This window comes from Hyaena hyaena, unplaced genomic scaffold, assembly GCF_003009895.1.
Source record: "Hyaena hyaena isolate Hyena2069 unplaced genomic scaffold, ASM300989v1 scaffold_876, whole genome shotgun sequence".
Classification (NCBI taxonomy): Eukaryota; Metazoa; Chordata; class Mammalia; order Carnivora; family Hyaenidae; genus Hyaena; species Hyaena hyaena.
The window spans coordinates 592,298-618,354 of NW_024081512.1; the positions used below are offsets into that span (position 1 = coordinate 592,298).

The following is a 26,057-nucleotide window of genomic DNA, read 5'->3' on the forward strand; positions in this document are numbered from 1 at the left end:
GTTTTCATATTGAGAAGAACCAGATTACTGAGGATGACACACAAATCTTCATGTCAATTTACTGACATTTGCCAAAACAAAACAGAACACCAAAGCACATCACTTTCTGTGAGCTGATAAGCTACAATCCTTTATAAGGGCAATGACTCAAAATGACTAAAATCTTCCCTTCCCATGGGGGGTGGGGGGCAGAAACACAGGAATATTGGCTTCAATGTAAGAGCCACATTCAGTCCTTACTAGAAAGGATACGTCTCCGCTGCTTTGGGAGCCACATTCTCAGCTGTTGCCCGTGGAGGAAGCCGGGGAGGTTCACCTGTTGCTTTAGAGGCTGGCCCATCATACGACATGATTTACAGGCTCCAGGAATACACTCTGTTTGGGACTGAGACCCACAAATACTAAATAGTTCTGGGATAAGTTCCATTTATCAAATACCAAAGGAAGTACCCACTGAACCGATTCAATGCAGCCTCTGTACGGACCTTTTAAATATGTTAATTAGTGGTAGCCTTACAAGAAGTGCCATGCTAATTGGGAGGCTTGCGTTTGATTAATTAAAAAAAAAACGATGTTAACACTGGGGCCCAGATATGCAAAGAACAAGGATTAGCCTTGCTTGGGCAGGTGGGCAGGTAGAGGGGGTCAGAAACCGCATGGTGGGTCTGGGAAACGTGAGGCAATTTATTATTTTTGGAGCCACAGCAAGAGGCAGGCGCCGGGCCTGGGAGACTGGCGACGCGTGGAGGAGCCTTGTGTGAGTCATGTTCCCAAGGGGTGAACAGTATTAAATTATTCCGATTGATGTACGAATCATCCTAAGTGCAGCCACCTGTACAATTTGCTGCCCCCTCTCCCGTCGCCCGCCATGTTTCGAGATGATTCGGAAGACAACCGATCTTCCTGTGCTTTTGCTCCTTTCTGAAGCAGAACGGAGTGTGGATTCTCCTTTCAGTTTTTATTTAGGTTATGAACCTTTTAACCAAGAAATGTGACCTTCCGGAATTATAAACTCATTTAGGAAGGCTTTGCAGTGTTTGTCAACACGTAATTAACAAAAAGGGGTTGAGAGCCTTCAAGGTGAGGCCTCAGGTCGTCTTGCTGAAGCCCCAAACCAGGATGGGGGCCGCCCCTTCTCCTCTGCAGGACGCACCCCGCTCCCACGTGCACCTGGATTACGGAAAGGCTGCCCTCCCACAATCCGAATGGTACGGTTTGGCAACGGTCTTCACGCTGCAAACGCCTGCACCAAGTCACGGCGCCGACGGCGGAGTAGGCGACGGTGCACAGAGGCGACTGACTCGCGTTTGCCTGAGCGTCCGTCTAAATGTAACTTCCGACACCATAGTGGCTCTTAGGCATTCTCCTCTGCAAGGTGGGACTCCGCACTTACCTTGCAGTGAAAAGTCAACGGGGTCACGTATGTAAAGTCTCTGGCTTAATTTTGGGGGTTCAAAATGCAAAGCCGTGATACTCAGTGTGTTGTTCAGAAATAAGTGCCGCCCCCAAATGGCCTGATGTGCACTTAAAAATAAGGGGTCTTGTTTTTGTTTTCATTTTTCCTGCAGAATCACAGCCAAGAGAATCTCTGAAGGACAAACAACGGCAAAACTCCATGCAAAGAGGACGTCACGCACAGCTGTGATGCCAGATGAATACTGAAAGTGACGTTTGGTGAGTGGTATGCTCTTAATCTTCTCATCTCTGTGACACAGGCGGTGTGTAGCTTCAGTGTTATGGTGGTCAGTCACAGGTGACCCCAAATCGCAGCTAAAACAAAACCAATCCACGTGGAGCCCACAGTCATTGTGTGTGGAACTGAATGTTGATTTGGTAATACGTGATCGTGACCACCCAGGGATGGACCGATCCTTGCCCGTGGCTTAACTGTGGTAAAAGATTAGATTGCACCTCTGAAAATATAAAGATTACCCCAAGTCAGAGAAAATAGCTACATATCAGGGAAAAAATGTGCTCCATCGAAGTACACCAATGGTGAACAGAAATTCCACACTGGGATTTCTATACTGGACTGTCTCTTTCACAGAGCATCTCAGATTAATTCCCTACCCTCATCCTCCTGAAACTGAAGCAAGGGTTGGCAAGAGGAGTGTGAAAACGAATCCTGTCTTGCAGAGTCGGGCTGGTGGAGGTATTAGGTATGGAGGGGAGGCACAGGGAGGTGACGGGGATCCAATACTGGGGACAAAATGAGCACTCAACTATGACACACCACAAAGGAGGCTGCTCTAGTGGATGGTGACTTCTCCCAGTTTTAAAACGAGTAGGGTGTATTTTTTGAGATTTCCAAATGGTCGTGCTTGTATTACTTTTACACTCTTGCTTATTACCCCTTGGCGGAAGAAATGTTTCTAAACACCAGATGCAATTTGAACTAAACAAATTTATATTAGGTCCACTTTGGCAAACAGTACCTTTGGCAACAATGCCGTTTGTGTCAAATTTCTCTATAGGTACCTGCCACAATACTGGACTTGTTTGGTTTTTTAGAATTTTTAAAAAATGTTTATTTATTTTGAGATAGAGTGCATGTGAGCGGGGGAGGGGCAGAGAGAGAGGAAGAGACAGAGAATCCTAAGCAGGCTCCACACTCGGAGGAGAGCCCAATGAAGGAAGGGCTCGCTCTCAAGACCATGAGATCGTGACCTGAGCCGAAATCAAGAGTCAAACACTTAACTGACAGGACTGAGCCACCCAGGCACCTGTTTTAAATTTTACTGGCATTGATTTTGATCAGAAGGTAATGAATGGTACAGAGACCTGAGTATGTATTTTTCCATGTATTTGCCTATGCGAATTGCATGTTTTAGCCTTTCTGAACCTCAGTATCTTTTTTTTAATGTTTTATTTATTTGAGAGAGAGAGAGAGACAGCGTGAGCAGGGAAGGGTCAGAGACAGGGGAGACACAGAATCAGAAACAGGCTCCAGGCTCCGAGCTGGCTGTCAGCACAGAGCCCGACGCGGGGCTCGAACCCACGAACAATGAGATCATGACCTGAGCCAAAGTCAGACGCTTAACCGACTGAGCCACCCAGGCACCCCTGAACCTCAGTATCTTTAACTGCAAAGTGAACATAGTCAATTCTTGATTAAGCAGGATATCCAGAAAGTAAGGTAGAAGGTCACAGAAAATCATGGCTAAAACAGAATTGGTCACAACGATACACAGACTTGTGGTCCTTTTGCTTTTTACACTGAATTTCATTCGGGTAACATAAAGCTACCAATCAGTCCATACTGGGCCAGAGGGGGAGAAGTGACTCAATAAAGTGATAAAATAAGTGATACTCTCCCAGAGGGGGAGAGTATCAATAAAATAGCAAAGAAACTCTGGAGTCTGTCTCCAGAATCTTCCGGCGAAGCCTACAGAAGAAGCCCCATCACACCAGAGATCTTGCTCTTTACTGTCCATTTCCAGGGCCCTGATATCTAGAACAGTGGAAGCAGAAGGGGATACTCAAATATTTATTGAACGAACAGCAGGAGGAAGAGAAAAGAGGGAGGGAGGGAGGGAAGGTTTCCATTCTGCTGGCCAAACGTGGAAGAAAACAGTTGCCCAACCTACCTGGTTCCCTTTGTGAATGATTCAGAGTTGACTGAATATTTAAAATTTGGAAATTCTCTCGGATTTCCCTGGAGGATCTGGCAACCGGGAACACCTTGCTCTCCTTCTCGGCCCACCCTCAACAGAGACCAGGACACTGTAGTCACTGTGCCACCTTGTGGTCGTGTCTAGCAAGTTCGTCTTCCTCAATAGGCCATTAGAGTCTCCCTCCCTCCAGGAATGGGCTGTAGAAGAGTAAAGTTCTGGATCAATACGTCTCCATCACCTAGTTCAACTGCCACGGAAAACAGAAAATTTACTTAGTCACCATCAAGTAGTGTGTCACTCTAGAAGGGAAGGTGTCCCCAGAGAGTATTTCTAAGTACTGATAACACAACATAGAAGGTAGAAGATGCCCTAAAATAAGGATAGATTAAGAATAACGGGAATTCGCAGAGACAAAAGACCCACTCGAGCTTTGGAGAGGAACACTTGGGGAGGAAGAACAAGTGAGTGGAGAGAGAGAAGACGTGGAGATGTCAAGGGGGGCTGGGAGGTGGGGTGCAGCCGCCACGGGAGGGGCAGGTCAGGGGATGAGGGCGGGGCCTTTGCAAGGGCAGTTATTTCTCCCTTGGCTGGCGCTGATGGTGGCTTAAGAAAGGGAGCGGGAAATGAGGCTGTAGAAAGGTGGGCTGAGAGGGGCCAGAAGGCTGTGAAAGGGCTGGAGGAAGCCAGGCATGGGGGGAAAGGGCACTTTTGTGGGTGAGGTCAGACTCCGTTGTGTCTGTGGACGCACCCTTGTCTGGTGGTTACCAGGGGTCAAGTGCACCAGCTGCGATGCCGTGGGGAAAAAAATGACTGACTTTTTTGCAGCGGGGGTTCCCTCAGCTGAAAAGGGAGATCATTAGACCCGACGGGTCGCTCTGAGGGATAGATGGGATCCGATATCACACGCGAAGCACACACCACAGTCATCGGCACTGAAGAGCTGGACTAATGTTGCAGAACACCAACAGCACGAAGCCCTTGAATGGCCGTGTGTTTAACAGACAAGGGAGAACCAGCACAGGCTTTGAAGGGCAGGGGAAGGATGAGAGCTGACGATGGCCTGAGACAGAGACACAGGAGCGAGAGCGCTCATGACACACGGGTGTTCGGGAGAAGGAGCGTGGGGAGGGGCCTAGGAGGACCCGTACTGCTCACAGAATGGACGGAAGAGGCTCCTCAGTGGAGGGTGGGAGGAACCCCACTGAACAGGAGGAAAAACCAGGTAGCTGGAAGTCCGAAAAGCAAAAGGAAGAGAGGGATTCATGGAGACGGCGGTCAAAGGAAGAACTAAATTCTACTCTCTTTTGATCTGGAGACATGTAGGTTTTTAGCAGTCTTGGAAAGAACTATTTCAGGAGATGGAGGAACTAGCATGGAGCGCTGAGGTTGAGGAAGGGGTGCGAGGCAAGAAATCTGAGGCTCGAAGCTCTTTAGAGAAATGGTATCAGCTGAAGGGGAAGGTACAGAGAAGGGTGAGCTTTCTGTCGCTGTGTTTGCTCTGAAGCTGGCAGAGGCCTGGCCCGTTTATCTGTTGACAGGATGAGGGAAAGGACCATGGGTTAGTGGGATGAGGCCCAAGGCACAAGAGCCGTTCCAGGAGGACAGGCTACGTGCAGATGCTGACCCAAAGGCCACACAGCACACGGGGGGGGGGGGGACAGAGAAGACGGGAACCAGCACTGCCTCACAGAGGCGGAATGCCTGCGCATGACTTTCAACGACGAACAGGCCCTGAGTGGGTGGGCAGAAGGAGGTAAGAACATTCCAGCAGTGGAAATGGCATGAGGGTGGCCATGTGAAACCACACTGATGAGCCTGAGGAACTGCAGTTTGGTGCTGTGGGGGTGCAAATGGGAAGGGAGCCAGAGAGGAACCTGGGCCCAAATCCTGACAGGCTTTGGGCTCTCGCTGTTGTTTCAGGACCACTTTACACATGCCGCTTCTAGATCACCTGGTGATATGGCTGTCCATCGGGAAGCCCAGGAAAAGCAGCAGCAAGGAGGGAGGATTGATTCTTCCAGGCTTGGGAGTACTAAGCTGGGAATGTGGGCAGGCGATATGGTAGAACGTTCTGGAGCACTAGCAAGAACAAGCCGGGGCAGCAGAGAGCAAGTGAACAGAGACCTAGAGAAAAGGAGAGGTGGAGAGCGTCCACAGTGCGAGAAGACAGGGTCCAGCAGCAAAGGCGGTAAGTGGAGTGAAGGGGACCCAAGCTGTGGTCAGCGAGGCTCACCCCAGGGCTCAGATTCACAGAGGTGAGCAGCGTGAAGTGATGACACTCCGGAAGTCGTAATGCAAATGTGACGCAGTTTTAGTATGTACAATAGTGTCAGAGAATCTTGATTACAAGGTTTGAACCTTCCTAATATTTAGATTTCTCAGTTGACCACCCCACCCCGGCCCCAGTTAATATTTAAAAGTACCAACAGAGGTGCCAGTTTGAATCCTTGTTTTTTAAGAAAGAAGTTAGGTAATGTGAATAATCACTTCCTTAAGTTATTTGTGTTGAAAATTCTGATTAGTTCCGAATTTGGCAAGTGAGTTTTTTTCCCTTCACTGTAACTTGCACTTGTAGGAGGAATCTACTTTCACTTATCCTGCAATGTCAATGATCTAAAACTGGGGGGAAAAGAACCGGAAAGGAGGAATAGGGCTCTGAACAGCCAAAGTAGAGATTATGAATCCACACCCTTCATGTGCTTTACGATGGCCCCCATCTGGTGCCAAGCTCTCAGGCAAAATGAGAACAAGTCGGGGTACTGGGATTTCTGGCACAGGGAACATGAGCGGTCTCAGCTGTCAAAGGCAAGTATAACAATGGCGGCAAGCGGTGGCAGATCGGAGGAGAAAACATATGAAAGATAAATATGCACAAGAAAAATCAAAAAGCACAGACAGCAGCAAGCTTTCTCCAAGTGGTCAAGGCCTATGTTGGGGAGAGTTAAGGAAGTGGGCACTCCCATGTGCTAATAATAACTGAAGATGTCCTCCTGGAGGTCAAACTGGCCATGCAGTTGCCAAGCCAAGGAAAGCATTATTTTCCTCCACCCATTTCCCACCTAAGAACTTATCTGAAAAAAATAACGCAAGGTGCACACAAAGGTTTATGCGCAAGGCCATTTGTCACTGCTTCTTTAAAGGCTCAAAATAAGCTGCACAGTCAATACCAGGACAAGGTGAAATAAATCATGGTGCTGACTCACAAGCAGCTAGCTTGTGAGGAATACGTAGAAATAATGTGCAAGTACATGGGAGATAACCTTCACACGATGCTAGGTTTTCAAAAAGTAGGATATAAAGCAAAGAAGATCTCAATTTGGCTTACAAAGGTATTACCTATATGGTTTAAAGAAAAAAAATTACCTGTTCATATTTAACATTTTGATGATGTAAACTTTTTTTTTTTACTTTTTTTTGGTGGGGGGCCACCAGGGGAGCTCAGCCAGTTAAGCGTCCGACTTCAGCTCAGGTCATGATCTCACGACTCGTGGGTTCAAGCCCCGCGTCGGGCCCTGTGCTCAGAGCCAGCTCAGAGCCTGGAGCCTGCTTCATATTCTGTGTCTCCCTCTCTCTCTGACCCTCCCCTGCTCACGCTGTCTCTCTCTCTCTCTCTCAGAAATAAATAAAACATCTAAAAAATCATTTATGATTTTATGAATCATTTATGATTGGAACCCATGAACCATGAGATCATGACCTGAGCCAAAGTCGGACGTTTAACTGACTGAGCCACCCAGGCGCACCTGATGATATGAACTTTTAATATTACGTCAGAAAGAATCCAATGTCTGCATTTACTCAACATACATGCATGGTATTCTTGCTTATAGCACTTAACGTAATATTTACTTCTTCCACAAATTCAACCCTTCCTACTTTTCTTTCTAGGTGACTCTAACATGTTTGGAGGTAAGAGCAGCACCTGAATCTTACGTAAAATGAGGGGCCACTGAAGCATGTCAGGCAGTCCTAAAGGGATGCAGTTAACAAGCAACAGACCTGCAGGAAATTCTATAGGACTATCTAAACCACACCAAGAAGACCCCACTTCTTCAACAAGTACATTTTAAGGGTGAACAAAGGGAAGGGGTAACCAGTGGGTCAGAAAAGATTTAAGAGATGTTATCAGCTCCCTGTAGATATGGACCCTATGGGTCATGCAAACTGTTAAAAAAATATGGACACAACGGTAGGGATTTGAACATTTCTAAATATTTGACGATGTTAAGATGTTGTTTTGAGGTGTGATCATCGTATTGTGCTGTCTCTAGAAAGAGTCTGTATGTTTTGGAAATTCACCGAAAAAAATGTAATGATATGAAATAATTTTGCATCAAGAGAGTCCACAGAAGAGGTACACAGGGGTAGGGGACAGACAAATTAGGACTACCTACTGAAGTGGTAACTGTTGAACCTGGTTATGGAAATATGAGGATCATTCTAGCCTCGATGCTTGTGTGTACCTCAAGTATTCTATAATAAAACGTTTAAGAAATTCTCTAAAAGCAGCACCACACATAACTTACATGGTAAAAACCATATGTGATGTGTTACAAACTGCATGAGTGCTTAATAAAAACCGGTGGACAGTGACAAAGTCAGAAGTTATTTACGTGTAGTTTATGCCACTCACAACTTCTGGGAACTAAGGAATGCGCATGCTCATTCCTGAAAGCCTGGCTCTACCACAAAGGTCACAGGCCATTCAACTGATGTGCACAACTCAACTGAAGCCGGGGATTTCCTTGTGCTTGTATGTAAACGTAACACCGTAACTAGGATCTTTAGTCACGGCCTTTCAATTATATAAATTATTTCTTAGAAACAAATCATCTGGGAGAGGGTTTTTAACATTTAGGTTTTCAAATAATTACTTCGCAGACAATGAGCGGGTAATTTTTAGCTCTACGAGGGGTGGAGAATAAATTGGCCCACAGGATCAGGGAACTGTGTCGGGCTGGGAGGTGGGTGAACACGGTGGCCTGTGGCAGTAATGGAAGCAGAAGGGCTCTGTGTCATGGAACGACAGACCAGGCATGGGGGAAGCCTCTGCTGGACTTGGCAATGGGGATGGGGGTACGTGTGCAGGCAGGGTCTGCGGAAAAAAGAGGAAGGCTGGATGGAGGTGGTAAAGTCACGTGAGGGCTTGGAGAGCCCTGAACGTGTCCACCAGCTGAAGAAAAACAGCCAATGCGGGGCACACATTTCCATAGTCAAGGGGACAGGAAAAGAGATGGTGAGCCATGGGCAGGAGAGCGAGCTTCCCACCAGGCAAGAGGAGAAGGGGTTAGGGTGCAAATAAGGTTTGTGGTCAGAGGATGGACTGTAGATAGGGCATATCTGATAGACTCCATTTCCTCAGTGAACTCAGGGCACTTATCTAATGTCTATTACAAATTCTAATTAGAATCCCTATTAGTCTACTAACTGTTAATAGATTAGTATTAATCATCGGATCACAAAATATTAAACATTTCTATTTTATTAAATAACAAAATAGAATGTAAATATAAAGGAAGTACTAATTATGTAACAGATTAATATTTGTCTGTTAGTAGACTCTCAGATTATTAGAGATGCGAGTTCTATGACAACTATTATCATAGGCATCATTATTAGCTAGAATTTCATAGAACAGAGTGGACAGGGTTGCTTAGAAAACAAAAGCCATTTGAGCACTTATGGGAACCAGGTATTTTTGCTGAGAATCTTGTTCAGGCACCATCTAATACTTAGATACTGGACTTCTCTGAGCCTCATTGTCTTCCTCTGTTGAGTGGGGGTCGGAGTCGTTGGGAGCGTTAAAAAGGCCCCTGTAGGTAAGCGTGCAGGCCAGCGGGCACAGAGTAAAGCACCTCACAGTATCAGGGGGATACTGTTGCTCCAGAAGTGAGCTACGTCCCCCAGTCCCCGGCTCCGCAGCAGGGCCGCCGGCCACCACGTCCCTCCCCGCGGCAGCCAGCCAGCCTGCCCGGGCCACCGGCCACGCGGCCAGGGCAGCACAGGAGTGAGCGTGGGCAGGGAGGGAGGTGCGGCGGGCAGAGTGGGGCTGGCGGGGCCATGATGAGGTCCAGCCTCGGCGTCTCAGGACGGCTGGACGGGTGACCGCCACGAGGAAGCCCAGAGCCACTGCCAGCAGCCGGGGACAGCCTGTCCAGGCCCCTGCCTGCAGCTCTAAGGACACACGGCGTCCTGCAGTCTGGAGGCCCGGCTTCCTGCGCAAGAGGGGACCGGAGAGGGGGAGGGGCCCCTGAGGAGCTCTGGGTAGGTGAGGCCACAGGGGTCACGCGGCCTCCACTTCCAAGTGGTAGCGCGCAAGCCTCGCAAAGCCTGCCCAGCACCTGTTGCGTGAAGCTACGGGGACGGGGGGGGGGGGGGGGGGGGGGGGGGGGGGGGGGGGGTCCCCGAGCGCAAGTCAAGCAGGCTGTAGGCCAGGGGCTAGACCACGGGCACTAACGCAGGACTCCGGGGGCACAGAAGAACCGCTGAGTCAGGCGTGAGGGGGGAAAAGAGACCTGCGAGCTGAAGGGCTCAGGAAGCCAAGGGCATGGTGGGCTGGGGTTGGTGCTTCAGGTAGCGGCCTCGGGTGCGCGCTGAGCCGAAGGCTTCCCAAGTCCACTGCCGACGCTGCCCTTTATACGGACTCCCAGCGTGGCTGTGATGATCGTGCACCTTTTACTCGGAACTGTGCAAATGTCCGCTCGTTGCAGTATGTTAACTGGGGGCGCAAGCAGTAAGGTGTGACCCTTCCAGAGACGTGTGAGCTGAAGGGGACAGACTGGAGTTCAGGTGCCCTCCGCGGCCACGTACAGACCGTCCTCCGGGAAACGCAGTGCGGGCGTCGGAACACGTTCCTCCCCGGGACCGGGAGGCGCAGCGAGCACGCACCTGCCCCGAGTCGGGGTGCGGCGGTGGCGCCGGGACCGGACAGTGGGGACGGCGGGGCTCTCCCCTGTGGAGTCCGTCTCACCGCCGCGCACGGCTGCCTCTCTGCCCTCCTGGGATGTGTGACGTACGTGTGGCTCCCTCTGCGGGTGTGCGTCTGTGTGAGCGCACTCGCATGTGGGTGCCAGTGCTCGTCTGCATCTGTCTACTGTCCTGCTTTCCCGGGGCGGGGGGGTGTCTCTCTCCCCTCTCCTGCTGTGTGTGTTTGGGCATCCCTGGGGGGGGTCCTTCTCTTCCCTCTGGGAGGGAGTCTGTCTCACCTCTAACCCGGGGAGGGGGGGGTCTGTCCCGCTCTGCGGGTGCCTGTGTTTGTGTCTAGCTCCTTCCGGGCACGGGGGTGACGCCCCTCCCATCCAGGATGCTAAGTGTGATGCGCCTCTCACGACCCTGTGGGCTGTGTCTCCTCTCACGTCCCGGTGTAAGTGTGACTCTGGCCTACCTTCCTGGGGTACGTGTTTTTCCTCCGCCCCCAAGGTCAGTGTCTCTCCGGCAGCCTATTATGGGCTGGAATGGGTCTGTCCCTCCCTCCTTCCACCTTCTGGACGGGTGCCACCCCCTCCCCCACCCCTGGGTGCGCCTAGGCTGGGGAGAGACAGTCTCTGTATCTCTGCCCTCTCTGGGCGTGAGCTGGGCGTGCAGCTCGCTCGCTCCCTCCCCTGAAGCGTGGACACGAACTCACACATCCGTCTACAGGCACCCGGTGCACACGTCTCCCCCGCCCACGCGTGTCCGGTCCGCGTGTCTGTGGGTCCCCTCCCCGGGCCTCCGCTGTGCGCAGCGTCTCCCCCACGCCCGTCTGGCTGTCCTTTGGGGTGTCCTGGTCCCCGCGGGCTCACCGCAAGGCCTGCTGCGGGCGCGGAGGGGGCGTCTACGTCTCGGGCACGGCTCGGGCTGCGCAGGGAGAAGGCCATGGGGGCGGGGGGCAGCACAGCCGCCTCCCCACGTCCCGGCCTTCATGGCTAACAGGCGGCTAGCTGCCAGGCCGGAGGGCCAAACCCAGGCCCTTCTTGCTGCCTTGTCTACGGGCCCGGGCCGAGGACGCAGATGACACACGCTGGCCGCTGCTCCCCGCAGCCCCCCTGCCCAGACAGTTAGGGTGGGCCCGGCTCCTGGGGCCCCGGCCAGTGAGGAAGCCGGCCGTGCCCAGGATGCCAGCAGCGCCCGAGTGCAGGGGTGGGAGCTGGCTGCACCGGCGCAGAGGCGTCATCACCCCAGTGAGACGGGCAGGGCGGGGGCAGGGGTGGGAGGTGCGAGCTGGGAGGCCCGGAGTCCCAGGGCGGCGCTCTCAAGGGCGCCAGGGACGGACGCTGCGCTGCGGGCCGGGCCCTCCGGCCACGTGGAAGGGGCAGCCGGCGGCAGGGGCCGGAGCTGGGACCACGGTGCGTCCGGCTGTCCCGCAGCGGACACACGCAGTCCTGCGGCGGGGCTCTCTGGCCTCACCCCTACCTCGCTCCCCGCCCTGGCCGGGCTCCTCCCCGGCCTGGCAGGGTCTCCTGTGCAAGCGTCCCTTGTCCTGGTGTAGGCCACTACCCGCTGTCCCTGAGGGCCCCTGTCCCAGCCCCCCAACTCGTCGTCCTCCCGGCCCCCGGCTCCTTCCGCACCACCCGCCGCGGGCCGCGAGGACGCTCTAGATCCACCTCCGTCCTCAGCCCGGCTCGGGTCGGCCCGGCCCCCGGCAGGCCCTCCCGCAGGCCCGCCGAGGGCGCCAGGTGACGACGCTGTCCTGGCCACAGGTGCGGACGTCCGTGTAACAGGCAGGGGGGCCCCCGAAGCCCTCCCCACGCGGGAGTGGAGGGCAGAGCTGGCAGGGGTGGGGGCTGAGAGCCCTGGGAAAGGCCCGGAGGGCGCAAGAATGGGGCACCGCAGGAGGAGGGCGCACAGGGGTGCGGGGAAGCCAGGCGAGGGGGGGCATGGCCACCCTGCAGGCAAGCTGCCGGGTTGGGGGGCTGATGGGCGTTCTCTTCGGCCAACAGAAACCAGTGGGGCAGGGCCAGGAGAGGGGGGGACGGCGGACGAGACTGGGCTGGGACGGGAAGCGAGCAGATACTTGGTGGGGGGCGGAGGCAGAGGTCTTCTACATTTTGTTTCCGACAGGGAGGGGGGAGCAGGTGAGGGGGGGGATGGGAAGTGCCAGGAGGGAGGGGTGAGCGTAACCCAGTCGGCTCCAGCCGACTGATGCATGCCTCCCAAGGCCTCGAGGCCCAGCCTCCCCTAGACAGCTCCCCGCGGCTCCGCTAACGCGTGGCCTACCCTCAGGACTCTTCCAGAAAAGCTAGAGGTAAGGAAGGGGTGGCCGGGGAGCGGCGTGGGTGGCCCCGGTCTTCTCTGCGGACGGGGCAGGTTATCCGGTGCGAGGGTCGGGGGGCCAGGGTGTGAGGACTGAGAACCAGTGAGGAGGGGGCTGAGCCAAGGGGCACTAAAGACCCCACTGTGACTCTCAGGGGGGCTCATTCTCTAAGCATAAAGGTCTTTCAGGGTGGCATTCACGGTCTGGTACATCCTGGCCCCAGTCCCCCTTTCCAGCCTCATCGGCCATCACTCTGCTCACCCCGCCATCCTGTACTCACTCCAGTCCCGGGTCAGGGCCCGGCACGCGCCCCAAGCCCAGGTCACCCTCCCTGTTCTTCGTCCTCCCCTCCCATGCGCTGCTCTAGGGCCTCCTCTGTGGATCGAACGATCTACTGCTGTCAAGCCACTTCTTCCCTGATACGCCCGCGGAGGTTTTATGTCTCTGCAGTGCAAGGACTGGGCCCCCATCAGAAGTCCCCACCGAAGGGACCGGGGGTCTGAAGGAATGGTAAGGCCGTAAGTAAAACTACTTGAGTCTGAACTGCTAGCTTTGGGGACGCTGAGGGGTTGAGAAGCTACGCTTCCATCCAGGCACCTATGTCAAAAAAGGCCTTTGAAAATGTGTATCTCGAACTTGCCAGTGAGCGTGGGACCAGTGACAAGGCTCTGAGTCACGTGCACAGCAGCGGCCCACTGCTTCGAGTCTGCGCTGCAGTGACACGTCTGTACCTCTCTTCTCGCACCCACGGGCTCCATTTCTTCTGGATTCGGAACGGACGTTACTCTCCTAAGTCATCGTCCCCTCCTCACAAAGCTACAGCGCCTTCTACAGCACAGAGCGCAAACTCCCTGGGCTGGCAATCAAGGCTGCGGGCACCCCGGCATCAGCACACCTCTCCAGGCTCGCCTGGTGCTGCCCCCAACACAGCACCCCTTCCAGTCAGACCGCAGGCGGCCTGGTATTCCCGGCCCGCGACAATCAGCACACTTCTGCCCCCTCACCTCTGCTGAAACCATTCAGTTCACCTGAAGGCCCTCCCTTCTTTCTGCCCATTCTTAACTCAGGCCTGCTGAAAGCCCACCTCAAGTTCACCTCTTCCCCCCTCAGAGTACCTATGATTTTTACAGTCTATACCATTCATTTTGCATTTTTAAAAAAAGTTTATTTCTTAAGAGAAAGAGAGAAAGAATAGGGCAGAGAGGGAGAAAGAATCCCAAGTAGGCTCCATACTGCCAGGGCAGAGCCTGATGCGGGGCTCAAACTCGAGAACCATGAGATCATGACCTGAGCTGAAATCAAGAGTTGGACGCTTAACTGACTGAGCCACCCAGGCGCCCTTTGTTTTGCATTTTAAGATACACTGCCTGTGTTCCCTTTCATACATCAACCTGCCGTCCACAAGGTGTGAAAGAAAAACAAAGAAAAGGTAGAAGGCAAGTATACGTGCCCTAAGAGGGATAGGAAGCACCTTTCCGAATTCTGGCTCCCATTTGGAGAATAAAGAAACTTCAAGAAGTAGATGGTTTGAGAAGGGGCTTGCTGGACAGGGACGATGTGGCTGGGTATGTGAGAAACGCACTGCAGGGACTGGCCAAAGTAAAACACAACGAAACAAAACAAAACTTGGGCACAGTCAAATGTGGGGTGTGGCTCTCAATCCCCGAAGTCTGCGAAGGTAAGCACATGAATAACAAACTCGGGATCTGGAACTTAACTTGGACTTTGGGAGGACCTGGGATGCCACTAAATTCTTTCAGTTCTCCTGAGTGGTAATATCACCAGTGACACTTCTGTCTCCGAAGCCTAATATCTGAAATTAACTAAACGAGGCACTATTTTCAATGGTCACAATAGAGAATTACATCGCTTACTGAACGACAACCATTCAAAAATTCAAAAAGAGATACTATTCTGATGCTGAATGGCTTTGTTATAAATGTGCTTTAAAGCAAAAACTGGTAAGACTATACCTGGTGAGGTCATTAAATCCTATAAAACACAGTTTAGGTTTATGTTTTTTGAAATCTCCTTTAACTTAGCAAATTTATAAGCCCCCCCTAATTTCCAACATATGCCTTAAAAATAAGTAGGCATGCAGCACTTTCTAACTTGAGTTAGCATCAACCATATGACTGAAAATTTCATCTTTACAATTTTTTAAAATAAAAATATAGGTTCCAATCTGGATATAACTTAGGTTTACACTAGCAAATTAATGTACCATAACTAGCTGACACGGCCAGACTTATTTACAGTCCATTCTAAAGACTTACATATACAAAGTAACAGAATTCTAGTTTCGGAAGTCACCATTGCCCCTTGCATTTACATCATGCCTGCACTTCAAAGACTGTGGTATAAATACAATGAGAGAATATAGGTAAAAGAAAATACTGCTCTCCAGCCAAAGTCCTTTATAACGGACGGATGGCATTAATACACAAAATATTTTGGGTGATATTATTTAAAAGTCATGTTGGCTAATGATTCGGGGAATAATTTGACCAATCAAGTTAAGTTTCTTTTTCTTTTAAACAGAAACAGTCTCTTTTTTGTGCTCATTTTGGTTTTGCTTTTTTACTAAGAACTTTTAACTAAGACTTGGCTAAAATAAAACATCTTATAATAGCTCTCATCTTTAAAGGATCAAACCCTCTGTGTTCTTATTTGATCAATTTCAAGCCAGCTTAAAAACACTTGTACGGCTCCACCTTAGTTTAGTGAAGTGATCGATGAAAGAGATAAAGGCGTTTACCTTTAAAAGTCCTCAAATTTCATTTTTGGCAGCTGAATGCCACACTTCCGAACTGTGTAACTTCAAAAATCTAGATGTAGTGCGGCCTTAGATACAGAAGCACGGCATACTCAAGTACCTTTAGAATTTACTGTAAGATGTATGCTCCGTTTTCAGAAGTGGTTTTGGACGTTACCGCTGGATAGAAAGCACAGAAAATTCATGCATGCGGTACAGAGGCACTGCCATACACAGGGTGGCAGCACTGAGAACAAAATGCAGGCAACGGCAGAGCACTTGAATGGCCCAGGCAGCCACACACAAGTGTGCCCGGAATCCGATGATGAAAACACTTCTTAGACACACGGCTATTTTGGTTTTAATTAAGAAATTCCTTTTAATTCTGGCAGAGGTATCCTGCATCTTAGAAAAGCTCTTATGAGTCAGCCTCTGGATGTGATCAATTGCACTTTTTTCAAAACAAACTTTCCCTTCCTCTTCCGGCACTGATAAAAGGTAAACTGAGTACCATTAAATTTAAGAACCACATTAGACCCAGTGCTTAAGTGGAGCAGCTGTACCTTAAGTGTGTGTACGTACACACACACACACACACACACACACACACACACAACTTCTGTTGCTGTTTTGTGGGGTTCTTTCCAATGGATTTAAATTAAAAACAAAAACAGCTCATCTATTTCTCTCACCCTTGCCCCACCCTGTGCCTCTGGCAACTACTAATCTGTTCCCCGTATGTATGAGGTTGGTTTTATTATTATTTTTTTAATTTCTCACATATAAGAAAGATCATAAAGCACTTGTCTTTTTCTGTCTTCATTTAACATAATGACCTCAAGGTCCATCCATACTGTCACAGATGGTGAGATTTCGTTCTTTTTTATGGTTGAATAATATTCCAGTGTGTGCGTGCGTGCGTGTGTGTGTGTGTGTGTTGTTCCCGTATCCTGGCTATTGTAAATGGGGGCATACATATTCCTACAAGTTAGCATTTTCGTTTACTTTGGATAAATACACAGAAGTGGAATTGCTGGGTGGTACAGTACTTCTATCTTTACTTTTTTGAGGAACCTCCATACTATTTTCCACAGAGGTTGTACCAATTTCCATTTGCACCAACGGTGAGCAAGGTTCCCTTTTCTCCACATCCTTGCCAACTCTTGTAATTTTTAGTCGTATTTAAATAGCCATCCTAACAGATGTGGGGTGATATTTATCTCCTTGTAGTTTTGGTCTGCATTTCTGTGATAATTAGTGATGTTGAGCATCTTTTCATGTATTTGTTGGTCATCTGCATGTCTTCATTGGAAACATGTCTATTCAGATCCTCTGCCCGTTTTTTAATTGAATTGTTTAGGTTTTTGGTTTGTTTGTTTGTTTGTTTTTGCAACGGAGCTGTATGAGTTTATATATATTTTGGACATTAGCCCCTTATCAGATAAATGATTTGCAAATATTTTCTCCCATTCAGTAGGTTGATTGTTTTTTCATTTTGTTGATGGTTTTCTTGCTGTGTACAAGCTTTTAGGTTTGATGTACTCCCATTTGTTTATTTTTTCTTTTGTTGCTTTTGGTGTCAGATTCTTAAAAATCATCACCTATGCCAAGGAGCTTACTATTTTTTTTAATAGGGGTTTTAAGGTTTCAGGTCTTCTTTTCTTTAAATTTTTTAACAGTTTATTTATTTATCTTGAGAGAAAGAGAGCATAAGTGAGGGAAGAACAATGAGGGAGGGAGAGAAAGAATCCCAAGCAGGCTCCACACTGCCAGTGCAGAGCCCGATGCAGGGCTCAAACTCACGAACCATGAGATCATGACCTGAGCTCAAATCAAGAACTGGACATTTAACCAACTGAGCCACCCAGGTGCCCCATTTCAGGTATTATATTCAAGTCTTTAATCTATTTTTAGTTAATCTTTGTGTATGGTATAAGGTAGTGGTCCGGTTTCATTCTTTTGCATGTGGCTGCCCAGTTTTCCCAGTACCATTTATTGAAGAGAGTGTCCTTTCCTCATTGTATTCTCGGCCCCTCCTGGTGGTACATGTGTGGGTTTATTTCTGGGCTCTTTATTCTGTTCTATTGCTCTATGTGTGTGTTATATGCCAATACCATATTGGTTTTTTTTTTATACTGTTTTGATTACTATAAATTTGTAATATAGTTTGAAATCAGGAAATTTGACACCTCCAGCTTTGTTCTTCTCAAGACTATTTTAGCTCTCTGGTATCTTTTGTGGTTCCAGACAAATTTTATGACTGTTTGTTCTCTTTCTGTGAGAAATGCCCTTGGAATTTTAATAGGGATTGCACTGAATACATAGATTGCTTTGGGCAGTATGGATATTTGGTCAATATTAATTTTTCTAATCCATCAGCATGGGATATCTTTCCATTTGTTTCTATCTTCTTCAACTTCTCTCATGTTTTCTAGTTTTCAATATATATAGGTCTTTCTGTTCCTTGGTTAAATTTATGCCTAGGTTTTCTTTTTGATGTAATTACAAAAGGTGATGTTTTCTCAATTTCTTTTTGATAGTTCGTTATTAACATATAGATACATTATACACTTTTGTATATTGATTTTGTATCCTGCAACTTCACTGAGTTTGACTATTAAATTTAACGGTTTTTTGATGGCGTTTCCATATATAGCATAACACTGATGGAGTTTCCATATATATATCACACTATCTGCAAATAGTGGACAGTTTTACTTCTTTCTTTCCAATTTAAAGGTCTCTTATCTTGTTTTTTAAAATTTTTTTAATGTTTATCTTTGAGAGAGAGAGAGAGCAAGTGAGCACAAGTGAACAGGGGAAGGGCAGAGAGAGAATGAGACACAGAATCCAAAGCAGTTTCCAGGCTCTGAGCTGTCAGCACAGAGCCCAATGTGGGGCTCAAACTCACAAACCGTGAGATCAGGACTTGAGCTGAAGTCAGATGCTTAACCGACTGAGCCACCCAGGCGCCCCTTAAATGCCTATTATTTCTTTTTCTTGCCTAATTTCTCTGACTAAGACGTCTAATACCATGTTGCATGCACGAGGAAAGACTAGGCATCCTTGCCTTGTTCCTGATCTTAGAGGAAAAGTTCAGTTTTTCACCACTGAGTATGATGCTAGCTGTGGGCTTGCCCTAAATGGCTTTTATTGTGTTGAGGCACATTACCTCTATACCCACTTTATTGACAGTTTTTATCACGAATGGGTGTTGAATTATTTTCAAATGCCTTTTTTGCATCTACTGAGGTGATCATTTGGTTTTCATCCTTCAGTTTTGTTAATGTGGTTATCATTTTGACTGATCTATGGATGTGGAGCCATTCTTGCATCCCTGGAATAAATCCCACTTGATCATCGTACACGATTCTTTTAATGTATTGTTAAATTCAGTTTGCTATCATTTTGTTGGGGATTTTTATATTATGTTCAACAAGGATATTAATCTATAATTTTTTCTTGTGGCATCCTGTTTAGTTTGGGTATCAAAGTAATGCTGGCTTCATAAAATAATTTTGAAAGAGTACCCTCTTCTTCTATTTTTGGCAGAGCTGGAGAAAGATTAGTATTAATTCTTCTTTGAATGTTTGGTAGAATTCACTAGTGAAGCCATCTGGTTCTGGACTTCTGTTTCTTGGAAAATTTTTGTTTAGTGATTCAATCCCCTTACTACTGATTGGTCTGTTCAGATTTTATATTTTATCATGAATCAGTTTGGGTAGATTGTATGCTTCTAGGAATTTATCTGTTTTTCTCAGTTATCCAATATGTTGGTGTATAATTGTTCATGGTACTCTGGCATAATCTTTTCTATTTCTGTGGTATCAGTTTCAACATCTCCTTTTTCCACTTTTCATTTTGAGTCTTCTCTTTTTTTCTTGGTGAGTCTAGCTAATGGTTTGTCAATTTTATCTTTTCAAAGAATCAGCTCTTAGTTTCACTGATCTTTCCTATTGTCCTTTTAGTCTCTATTTCATTTATTTATCCTTTAATAAGCAAGCTATTTCCTTGCTTCTACTGGGTTTCATTTGTTTTTTTTTTTTTCCTAGTGCCTTGAGGTGTAAAGTTAGGTTTGTTCATTTGAACAAGAAGATATACCATTTGTAAATATGTGCCCCAAACAGGAGTACCTAAATACATAACGCAAATATTAACAGACATAAAGGAAGAAATAAACAGGAATATAATAGTAAGAGACTTTACTGCCTAACTTACATCAATGGCTAGATCATCCAGACAGAAAATCAATAAGGAAACATTGGCCTTAAACGACACATTAGACTAGATAGACTTAACAGATATTCAGAGAACATTCCAACAAAAGCAACATTCTTAACTGCACGTGGAACATTTTCCAAGAGAGATTATATGTTAGACCCCCAAAACAGTCTTAAAAGGATTAAAATAAAATCAGGCATCTTTTCCAACCACAATGGTATGAAATTAGAAATTAATCACATGAAGAAAAGTGGAAAATTCACAAACATGTGGAGATTAAGCAATATGCTACTGAACGACCAACTGGTCAAAGGAGAAATAAAAGAGATTAATGAAAATGGAAACATAACCTACCAAATCTATAGGATGCAGCAAAAGCAGTTCTAAGAGGGAAGTTCGTAGCGATAAATGCCTACCTGAAGAAACAAGAGAAACCTAGTGCATATTTTAAAAAGATGACCTGAGCTATGATTAAAAGTACTTCAAGACAGAAACTTCTTTTAAGAATAATATGATCTTGGGAACAAGAATGCAGTTATTAACTAAAGGCAGTTAAAGTTTTAAAATAATTGCTTTAATTATGTTTTAATGTCCAAAAAGGGAGACTTCTCAGGAAAACAGCTGTAACACTACTTAAAAAGAACTGAAATATCTCTAAGAGTCTTAAATGCTTAATGATTAAAAATTTCAAATGCAGTGGATATTCAACTGACACAGACAAAACCAGTACTAACCCATTTGTCACCATTTTTCCTTCAAAAATAACTGCAATAATCAAACTATAATTTTCTAAGTAATTTTGTGCCTGTATTTGAAAAATAGATACACACTGTCAGACATTTCTGAACTTCTACAAAGCATCAGATTTATATGTACTCACTTTGTTTACAAACTTCTAGGCATACAAAAATAAATTCAGGTACAGAAACAGCTTTCAGTGAAAATTCCAATTTCAGCAGTACATCAAGTTATGTCCATATTTAAAGCCTTCATCATTTTGTGTCTAATTACATCTATTACTTGATAATCAGATTCATTTTGATTTAGGATAATATATTTTACATGTATAACCTCTTAAAATGTAATGTATGCAAAATTATTGCTAAGGAATATTCATTCATCTTACAAATGGTTCTTAAAAGAAAAGTACAGCAAATTACCTTAAAAGCGAAGCCTGACCCATGTACACAGGGCATAGTTAAATCAGTTATTTGTCTGTATGACAGTAGCTCTGAGGATGTTCAAATTTCATGAAGCAGAAAAAGAAAAGCATACAATATCACCCATTGCTGTTAGAAGGGTGCCCTGTATTTGAGGCATTTTCCTCCTCTGAAACGTTTTAAACTCTTCCAAATAAGAACTACCAGGGCTCTCCTACCCCTTGGTTTAATCAACCTACCTATTTTCTTCTTTGTCTAATTCTGTTTAGAGCTGAAACCCCAAGAATCTGAATAGTGGTTTCCAAATAAAATACTATTATTATTAGAAGAGTAGCATAAGCAAGGTTGAAATTTGACCCAATTAAAGAACCTCAGACAATAACAAATTAGAAAAACACCTGAAAAACACTTTCTCAGATTTACTTAGAAAATAAGGTTAGAAATACAAGGAAAGCAAATTCATAATCGAAGTGTAGTTTATAATCACATATACTGGTCATATTAATATTTATTTTTAAGGTTATAATAGTTCTTATTTAGCTATATAAAGAAACAACCCTCATAAGCTGCAAATTTAGAACAAATTCCATTTTAAAGTAAAGGAGCTAACATCTCTGCTTTGGAATGGAACAGTTACTGAAATTATATTTAGGAAATACAAAAAGCTGAAGAAAGATAATATTACCCTTAAATAAAACTGTATTTTAATTTCATTGACTATAGTGGATTTAAAAAATCCTATATTCTCGTTCTTTTAGGGTATGGTGGGTAGTGATGTGGGCACTATGTAATTTCAGCTTTAAGACGGCACAAGCAAATAAAATCAAATTACTGAGAAAATGTAGCAGACTAAAATTCAACTGGTGTTATTTTTAACCTGAATGTCTGAACTACCTTAAGCTTCCAGGTTCCGTTTCTTAAAATTTTTCTGATCAAAAACGATTCAATCAACTTTTTACTAACATATCTTAGCGAACAAAACTGATGAAAACATTTTCTCAGCTTGTCTTTTAGCCAAAGGAGCTCAATCCTTCATTCTCTTATTGACTTCTAGTTTAACAGTCTCCAAAAATATATCTCAAAATTAAAGGCTCTAATGCCTAACTACTGATTAAAAAGACAGAAATTTAAAAAAAAAAAAAAACAACCCTGATGGCAGCCCTTTAGCTGTAGCACTGAATCTGAGAATTAACATTCCCATATTCAGAAACTCTGTAAAAGCTAGGCTATCATAAGTAATCAATATGTACATGTGGAATTTCAATTTTGGCTTGAGACAATAATTCAAGTATCTGATAACTGAAAGTCTAACAGGAGTCTCTCGTTCTCAAAAAAGGTAGAGTTCAAGGCTGCGCAAGGGCAGATCACCATTTACAACCTGTAGAGGATTTGGTCGCCCTTTTGGAAAAGATGCCCCCTACACCCTCAAAATATCTTCCCATGCTAAAGGAAACTTCTACACCAGAACATAACACTATAGTACGTCCAGATCCTCCTTCAGAAAATCAATTGCTACTTAATAAACAGGAAAGAAAATTTTCCTTTAACTGTCAGCATACACTCAAAAACATTCCAGAAATTAAGAACGTTGTTGAATGCTCTTATCTTTGCCTTGTGAAAAGCTTTATAAATGCTTTTATGTCTGTAGGAAATGATTTAAATTGCCCTAAAAGAGTCCACAAAGTACCTTGTTCTTAGCCTAAGTTTTAAAAATCTGTTTCATTCACCTAACAGAAAGCTTTAAAGTTTCTGATGAAGAATGGAGAAAATAATTTGCAATGTTTTCTAAGATTTTTCAGAACACTTCACTTAGGTACACATTTAAAATAATCTTTTAACATCTTTTAAAAATAGCAAGAAAATAATTTTTCCTTCCTTGAAAATAAAGAATTGCAAAAAACCCACTACAAACTATTCTTAGAATTTAATTTAGTTTGCTTCAAATCTAAGAAGATACAGAGGAAAGGCTCTGGGGGAACCTACTTTTAAAAGGTTATCATAAAGCCAGCAATTTGTATTAAAAACACTCTCTTAGAGTGTTTGCCTCTCTCTTTTTTGGGGGTGGTTTAAATTTATTATTTTTGCTCAGTAGTTAGTTATTCTTTATTCACATAGGTCCATTTTAAAATTTACCATGATTTTATTTTATTCTGAAATTCTCATCTACCTATTTCTTTCCCACCAATTTTGGGCATTTTAGTCCATTCTTATGTTCCTGTTACACACAGTCAGGCTTTAAACTCTTATTTTTAAAAGGCACCTAAAAGTCTTTCTAACACCTTGACAGTTCTAGGTTTTTTAGGGTTTTAGATTGGGAAAAAAAATTCACTTCAAAAAAAAAAAAAAAAAACTGCAGGGAAACATTTCAAGCAAATTGCTTGTCCTATTAACCTAGGACACAACTGCCCAAATTCACTCATTTCACGTACGCACACACATTTCTTAGGCAGTCATCTCCAATTCCCCACACACACTGTGGTTAGTTTTAATGCCATGATCCCGCAGTAACTCTGTTTACAAGACATCCAGGGACTTTTAAACACTAACAATTTTAATGTAGTATCACACCACTTCACTTTTTTAAGATGAGCAATTATTTGTTTTATAAAAATGGATTTCTGTTTTCTGAGAAGCGTGGGAAATTTAACAAAAGCAAAAGCCTTGCACCTTAATGACAACACACAACAACACACACACAAAACAAAAATGCCAGACACACAGAAAACCAAAATGTCAAAGGACCCATGGCAGTTCCCTGCAGCCATGTCCTTCTCAATGCCACTCCGGAAAGAGGAGGCAGGGACAGGTGTCCCAAGTGAGGAGAATGCACACCACCAGACAGCAGGCCAGGGGGTTTAAAAGTAAAAATCCAGTTCTGTCTGTGTCATAACTTCTAGCAGGCTTTTGCACTTACTATGGTTCTTATAACATCAAATGCTAATAACTACACACCCACACTTTGATGAAATATTATGATCTAAACATTTTCATTTAATTTCTCGAATTAAGCTTGAAAATTAAATTTGCGAATGAAATGTAAAAGCTGTCCCGTTAGGAAGGAAAAGGAGTAATACAGGAGATGTCAGGTTCAGGCATTTCAAAAAAAATTGGGCACTGAAATTAAAAGCAAAAAGTAAAAATCAGTTACCTCCAAAGCGGTGTGATGGTAAAATGGAAAAGAATTCCCACACATGAATTCTAAAATCAGAGGTAACTTGACAGTTTATCAATCTGATGTACCCTGCCCTCACACTTAACTTATTTGTAAATACTTTTACAAGACTACCTAAACACTTACTAATTGGTTAAATATGCTGCCTACATTAATTCCTGTTTAAATTAAAGAAATTATAGATCCACTTTTGTTTTTTTGCAGTGGCTGATACCTATTCCAAGTACTTGGTGTTCCAGAAAAGGTGTTTATCAGGTTCTTGAAACATTTAAAACATGGCTCAAGGGACAATTTACAGCCTTTTTATCTTTAACATATTCACTATCTTGGATTTTGTTGGTCACATTCAGTTGTTTTTTCCTTCTTCTGAAACTCTTCCCTTACTCAAATAACTAAAGAATCTAAGATATTATCAACACAAAGGGAAAATTTTTATATTTATAGGAAACACATAAAAAGGAAAAAGTAATCCAGGCAGTGTAAGTAAACTCATTCAGTAAAACTTTTTTCTTGGCTGTGTGTGTCTGTGTGTTTGTGTGTGTGTGTGTATGTGAATGTGTGTGAAACAGGTCATTTTTTATATATTTTAATTTTCCATTGAACAGGATTCTAAATGAAGAATATTAAAACATTCCTAGAAGGAACCAATATTTTGATTACACAGCTCAAGAGTCAAATGATTATTGAAACAAAACTTAAAAAGATAGCTAGCGATAGATATATCTTTCAGATGTCAAAGACAGGAGAATTACATTTCCTTTAGCAAACAACAATTTAATCCTCAGAAGGGAAAATTTCCAGAATACCAATCAAAATGTGTAGGATTGTGTTAAAAGTGAAGGAAAAAATTCCCACCTTTGTAGGATATTAAAACACAGAGTATCCTTAAAGCTTTTTAAACTATATTGATAAAAGCAAATTCACTAACTTATTTAGCTGTTAGACATCTGTTTATTAAAATATTTTGGTTATAATAAATATACAGATAGAGAATTTCACCAGTAGTAGTATTCCAAATTTATAAATTATCTTCCACAGCGGCTAAATTCCTTATAGAATCTCAAAGAGCAGAATTAGGCATGTAAATGTCAAATAAGAATCTCAGACTAGGAGATTTCTCTAATTCTAACTGAAATAAAGAGTTTGAGTATACAACATCCTTAGATTATTTCTGTAAATTTGTATAATTTGGTGGTAGCTTCAGAAAAAGTTATGTTCCAGAGGTAGTGTATCTAAGACATTTAAAAAGCTCAATACAACCAATTCCAATTAGATATTATGCTATGCCCTACCTAAATAACACTCTCTCAGGAATTACAGATTTCACACTTTGTACACTCTCAGTGTATTTTCTAAAGCAGATCAGTAGCCAATTGTGTAAAACCCAAACACGAAGGAAGTTTTATACCACCCTTTGTGGGAAAGGAAAATAAAATCACAATACCAGCACTTTTATTTAGGTTGACAATGAACTAATCATAACTTGAAGTGTCCACACAAACTGAATAACCCCAATAGTCTGATATAAGTGGCTGAAATATTTTTCCTTCGCTTTTACAGAACCTGACTTTATTGATATTAGTACCCAGTTTATCAGAGTGGCAGCTATTCAAGATGTAAAAGTCTCACTGATTTTAAACACATAGCCTAATTCTGACTACTGATGCTTTAGGTAACTGTCTCCAGCGCAAGCACAATGAAAATGTAAGATAAATTTCAAAGGTTCTAAAAATATTCTATGATTACTTGGGGGAAGTTACGCTTTACCATTGATAGCTTAATCACTTTCCAATCAGTTTTGATTTACCAGTGGTTCTTGGGAATAATTTTTAATGAGTTCTTAGAAAGTTGTAATTGCTTCCAAAATCAGAAACCACAGATGATGTACTCAAACACTGCACCG

The 26,057-nt window shown here is 44.7% G+C and overlaps 1 protein-coding gene and 1 long non-coding RNA gene across 3 annotated transcripts in view; one reads left to right on the top strand and one right to left on the bottom strand.

Moving 5' to 3' along the window:
- The window catches only part of PLAG1 (PLAG1 zinc finger), a 46,646-nt gene that overhangs the window by 17,720 nt on the left and 2,869 nt on the right, over positions 1-26,057 (bottom strand). The gene's annotated exons all lie outside the window — the stretch shown is intronic.
- On the top strand, positions 1,231-8,199 carry LOC120222459. Of its 2 annotated transcripts, none has more exons than XR_005526044.1 (4): positions 1,231-1,420; positions 1,569-1,674; positions 5,535-5,802; positions 7,503-8,199. It is a non-coding gene; the product is annotated as an uncharacterized LOC120222459 (long non-coding RNA). The 2 variants fall into 2 exon arrangements; XR_005526045.1 differs by having other exon boundaries at positions 1,231-1,375.